Raw genomic sequence first — 6,176 nt, 5'->3', positions numbered from 1 at the left:
AACACAGAGACCGAAAGGTCGAGCATGAGTCGTATGGTAGATACGATCAACATGAAGATGTTCACCGATGATGACTAGTCCGTCTCACGTGATGATCGGACACGGCCTAGTTGACTCGGATCATGTAATCACTTAGATGACTAGAGGGATGTCTATCTGAGTGGGAGTTCATAAGATGAACTTAATTATCCTGAACATAGTCAAAAGGATTTTGCAAATTATGTCGTAGCTCACGCTATAGTTCTACTGTTTAGTTATGTTCCTAGAGAAAATTTAGTTGAAAGTTGATAGTAGCAATTATGCGGACTAGGTCCGTAAACTGAGGATTGTCCTCATTGCTTCTTAGAAGGCTTATGTCCTTAATGCACCGCCCAGTGTGCTGAACCTCGAACGTCGTCTGTGGATGTTGCGAACATCTGACATACACATTTTGATAACTACGTGATAGTTCAGTTAAACGATTTAGAGTTGAGGCACCGAAGACGGTTTTGAAACGTCGCAAAACATATGAGATGTTTTGAGGGCTGAAATTGGGATTTTAGGCTTGTGCCCACGTCAAGAGGTATAAGACCTCCGACGTTTTTCTTAGCCTACAAACTAAGGAGAAAAGCTCAATTGTTGAGCTTGTGCTCAGATTGTCTGAGTACAACAATCACTTGAATCAAGTGGGAGTTGATCTTCCAAATGAAGATAGTGATGTTTCTCCGAAGTCATTACCACCAAGCTGCTAGAGCTTCGTGATGAACTATAATATATCAGGGACATATATGATGATCCTTGAGATATTCGCGATGTTTGACACCAAAGTAGAAATCAAGAAGGAGCATCAATTGTTGATGGTTGGTGAAACCACTAGTTTCAAGAAGGGCAAGGGCAAGAAGGGATAGTTCATGAAATGGCAATTCAGCTGCTGCTCTAGTGAAGAAACCCAAGGTTGAACCCAAACCCGAGACTGAGTGCTTCTGTAATAAGGGGAACAGCCACTGGAGCAGAATTACCCTAGATACTTGGTAGATGAGAAGGCTGGCAAGGTCGATAGAAGTATATTGGATATACATTGCGTTGATGTGTACTTTACTAGTACTCCTAGTAGCACCAGGGTATTAGATACCGGTTCGGTTGCTAAGTGTTAGTAACTCGAAATAAAAGCTACGGAATAAACGGAGACTAGCTAAAGGTGAGCCGATGATATGTGTTGGAAGTGTTTCCAATGTTGATATAATCAAATATCGCACGCTCCTTCTACCATCGAGATTGGTGTTTGTGTTGAGCATAGACATGATTGGATTATGTCTATCGCAATACGGTTATTCATTTAAGGAGAATAATGGTTACTCTGTTTATTTGAATAATACCTTCAATGGTCTTACACCTAAAATGAATGGTTTATTGAATCTCGATCGTAGTGATACACATGTTCATGCCAAAAGATAGTAATGATAGTACCACCTACTTGTGGCACTGCCACGTAAGTCATATCGGTATAAAACGCATGAAGAAGCTCCATGTTGATGGATCTTTGGGCTCACTCGTTTTTGAAAAGTTCGGGACATGCAAACCATGTCTATTGGTATATATGCATGAAGAAACTCCATGCAAATGGACCGTTTTGTACTCGCTTGATTTTGAATCACTTGAGACATGCAAATCATACCACATGGGCAAGATGACTGAAAGCCTCGTTTTCAGTAAAATGGAACAAGAAAGCAACTTGTTGGAAGTAATACATTTTGATGTGTGCAGTCCAATGAGTGTTGAGGCATGTAGTGGATATCATTATGTTCTTACTTCACAGATGATTTGAGTAGATGTTGAGTATATTTACTTGATGAATCACGAGTCTGAATTATTGAAAGGTTCAAGTAATTTCAGGGCGAAGTTGAAAGATCGTCGTGACAAGAGGATAAACTATCTATGATATGATCATAGAGATGAATATCTGAATTACGAGTTTGGCACGGAATTAAGACATTGTGGAAATTGTTTCACAACTAATACAGCCTGGAACACCATAGTGTGATGGTGTGTCCGAACATCATAACTGCACCCTATTGGATATGATGCATACCATGATGTCTCTTATCGAATTACCACGATAGTCTATGGGTTAGGCATTAGAGACAACCACATTCACTTTAAAAGGGGCACCACGTAATTCCGATGAGATGACACCGTATGAAATGTAGTTTAGAGAAACCTAAGCTGTCATTTCTTAAAAGTTTGGGGCTGCAACGCTTATGTGAAAAAGTTTCAGGTTGATAAGCTCGAACCCAAAGCGGATAAATGCATCTTCATAGGACACCCAAAACAGTTGGGTATACCTCCTATCTCAGATCCGAAAGCAATAAGGGATTGTTTCTAGAATCGGGTCCTTTCTCGAGGAAAAGTTTTTCTCGAAAGAATTGAGTGGGAGGATGGTGGAGACTTGATGAGGTTATTGAACCGTCACTTCAACTAGTGTATAGCAGGACACAAAGAGTTGTTCCTGTGGCACCTACACCAATTGAAGTGGAAGCTTATGATATTGATCATGAGACTTCGGATCAAGTCACTACCAAACCTCGTAGGACGACGAGGATGTGTACTACTTCAGAGTGGTACATAATCTTGTCTTGGAAGTCACGTTGCTAGACAACAATGAACCTACGAGCTATGGAGAAGCGATGGTGGGCCTGGATTCCGATAAATGGCTTGAGGCCATATAATCCGAGAGAGGATCCATGTATGAAAATAAAGTGTAGACTTTGGCAGAACAGCTCGATGGTCGTAAGGCTGTTGAGTACAGATGGGTTTAAAAGGAAGACGGACAATGATGGTAAGTATTACCATTAAGAAAGCTCGACTTGTCATTAAGATGTTTTTCGACAAGTTCAAGGAGTTGACTATGATGAGACTTTCTCACTCGTAGCGATGCTAAGAGTCTGTTGGAATTATATTAGCGATTACTACATTATTTATGAAATCTTGCAGATAGGATGTCAAAACATTGTTTCCTCGATGATTTTCTTGAGGAAAGGTTGTATATGATACAACCGAAAGGTTTTGTCAATCCTGAAAGATGCTAATAAGTATGCAAAGCTCCAGCAATCCTTCTGAGGACTGGAGTAAGCATCTCGGAGTTGGAATATATGCTTTGATGAGATAATCAAAGATTTTGGGTGTATACAAAGTTTATGAGAAACTTGTATTTCCAAAGAAGTGAGTGGGAGCACTATAGAATTTCTGATGAGTATATGTTGTTGACATATTATGGATCAGAAATGATGTAGAATTCCTAGAAAGCATATAGGGTTATTTGGAAAGTGTTTTTCAATGGAAAGCCTGGATTAAGCTACTTGAACATTGAGCATCAAGATCTATAAGGATAGATCAAAATGCTTAATGGTACTTTCAAATGAGCACATGCCTTGACGTGATCTTGAAGGTGTTCAAGATGGATCAGTCAAAGAAGGAGTTCTTGCCTGAGTTATAAGGTATGAAGTTAAGACTTAAAGCTCGACCACGGCAGAATAGAGAGAAAAGACGAAGGTCGTCCCCTATGCTTAAGACGTAGGCTCTATAGTATGCTATGCTGTGTACCGCACCTGAAGTGTGCCTTGCCATGAGTCAGTCAAGGGGTACAAGAGTGATCCATGAATGGATCACAGGACAGCGGTCAAAGTTATCCTTAGTAACTAGTGGACTAAGGAAGTTTCTCGGTTATGGAGGTGGTAAAAGAGTTCGTCGTAAAGGGTTACGTGGATGCAAGCTTAACACCTATCCGGATAGCTCTGAGTAGAGATACCGGATGCATATAATGGAGCAACAATTTAGAATAGCTCCAAGTAGAACAGTTATTTGGAATAGCTCCAAATAGAGCGTGGTAGCTACATCTAGGAGATGACATAGAGATTTGTAAAGCACACAAGGATCTGAAAGGTTCGGACCCGTTGACTAAAACCTCTCTCACAAGCAACATGATCAAACCTAAAACTCATTGAGTGTTAATCACATAGTGATGTGAACTAGACTACTGACTCTAGTAAACTCTTGGGTGTTAGTCACATGGCGATGTGACCTGTGAGTGTTAATCACATGGCGATGTGAACTAGATTATTGACTCTAGTGCAAGTGGGAGACTGTTGGAAATATGCCCTAGAGGCAATAATAAATTAGTTATTATTATATTTTCTTGTTCATGATAATCGTTTATTATCCATGCTATAATTGTATTGATAGGAAACTCAGATACATGTGTGGATACATAGACAACACCATGTCCCTAGTAAGCCTCTAGTTGACTAGCTCGTTGATCAATAGATGGTTACGGTTTCCTAACCATGGACATTGGATGTCGTTGATAACGGGATCACATCATTAGGAGAATGATGTGATGGACAAGACCTAATCCTAAGCCTAGCACAAAGATCGTATAGTTCGTATGCTAAAGCTTTTCTAATGTCAAGTATCATTTCCTTAGACCATGAGATTGTGCAACTCCCGGATACCGTAGGAGTGCTTTGGGTGTATCAAACGTCACAACGTAACTGGGTGACTATAAAGGTGCATTACAGGTATCTCCGAAAGTGTCTGTTGGGTTGGCACGAATCGAGACTGGGATTTGTCACTCCGTGTAAGCGGAGAGGTATCTCTGGGCCCACTCGGTAGGACATCATCATATGCGCAATGTGACCAAGGAGTTGATCACGGGATGATGTGTTACGGAACGAGTAAAGAGACTTGCCGGTAACGAGATTGAACAAGGTATCGGTATACCGACGATCGAATCTCGGGCAAGTACAATACCGCTAGACAAAGGGAATTGTATACGGGATTGATTAAGTCCTTGACATCGTGGTTAATCTGATGAGATCATCGTGGAACATGTGGGAGCCAACATGGGTATCTAGATCCCGCTGTTGGTTATTGACCGGAGAACGTCTCGGTCATGTCTGCATGTCTCCCGAACCCGTAGGGTCTACACACTTAAGGTTCGGTGACGCTAGGGTTGTAGAGATATTAGTATGCGGTAACCCGAATGTTGTTCGGAGTCCCGGATGATATCCTGGACATCACGAGGAGTTCCGGAATGGTCCGGAGGTAAAGAATTATATATAGGAAGTGCTATTTCGGCCATCGGGACAAGTTTCGGGGTCACCGGTATTGTACCGGGACCACCGGAAGGGTCCCGGGGGTCCACCGGGTGGGGCCACCTGCCCCGGGGGGCCACATGGGCTGTAGGGGGTGTGCCTTGGCCTATATGGGCCAAGGGCACCAGCCCCAAGAGGCCCATGCGCCAAGAGAAGAGAAAAAGGGAAGAGTCCTAAAGAGGGAAGGCACCTCCGAGGTGCCTTGGGGAGGATGGACTCCTCCCCCCCTTGGCCGCACCCTTCCTTGGAGGAAGGGGCAAGGGCTGCGCCTCCCCCTCTCCCTTGGCCCTATATATAGTGGGAAAAAGGAGGAGCAAACCAATCTAAGGCCTGGCGCCTCCCTCTCCCTCCCGTGACACATCTACCTCCTCCCGCAACGCTTAGCGAAGCCCTGTTGGAATCCCGCTACTTCCACCACGCCGTCGTGCTGCTGGATCTCCATCAACCTCTCCCTCTCTCCTTGCTGGATCAAGGCATGGGAGACGTCACCGGGCTGTACGTGTGTTGAACGCGGAGGTGCCGTGCGTTCGGCACTTGATCATCGGTGATTTGAATCACGACGAGTACGACTTCATCAACCCCGTTCACTTGAACGCTTCCGCTTAGCGATCTACAAGGGTATGTAGATGCACTCTCTTTCCCCTCGTTGCTGGTTTCGCCATAGATAGATCTTGGTGATACGTAGGAAAATTTTGAATTTCTGCTACGTTCCCCAACACAATCCTAGTTGGAATAGGATTCCTCGGGGGGGGGGGGAAGAGAGAGAGGGGGCCGGCCACCTCTCCTAGTCCTAATAGGACTAGGGGAGGGGGGAGGCGCGCAGCCCACCTTGGGCTGCCCCTTTCTCCTTTCCACTAAAGCCCACTAAGGCCCATATGGTTCCCGGGGGGTTCCGGTAACCTCCCGGTACTCCGGTAAAATCCCGATTTCACCCGGAACACTTCCGATATCCAAACATAGGCTTCCAATATATCAATCTTTATGTCTCGACCATTTCGAGACTCCTCGTCATGTCCGTGATCACATCCGGGACTCCGAACTAACTTC

The sequence above is a fragment of the Triticum urartu genome, chromosome 7A, assembly GCF_056163025.1.
Source record: "Triticum urartu cultivar PI428250 chromosome 7A, HENAU_Tu73, whole genome shotgun sequence".
In the NCBI taxonomy this organism is placed as follows: Eukaryota; Viridiplantae; Streptophyta; class Magnoliopsida; order Poales; family Poaceae; genus Triticum; species Triticum urartu.
Note: the sequence above shows the minus strand (reverse complement) of the source record.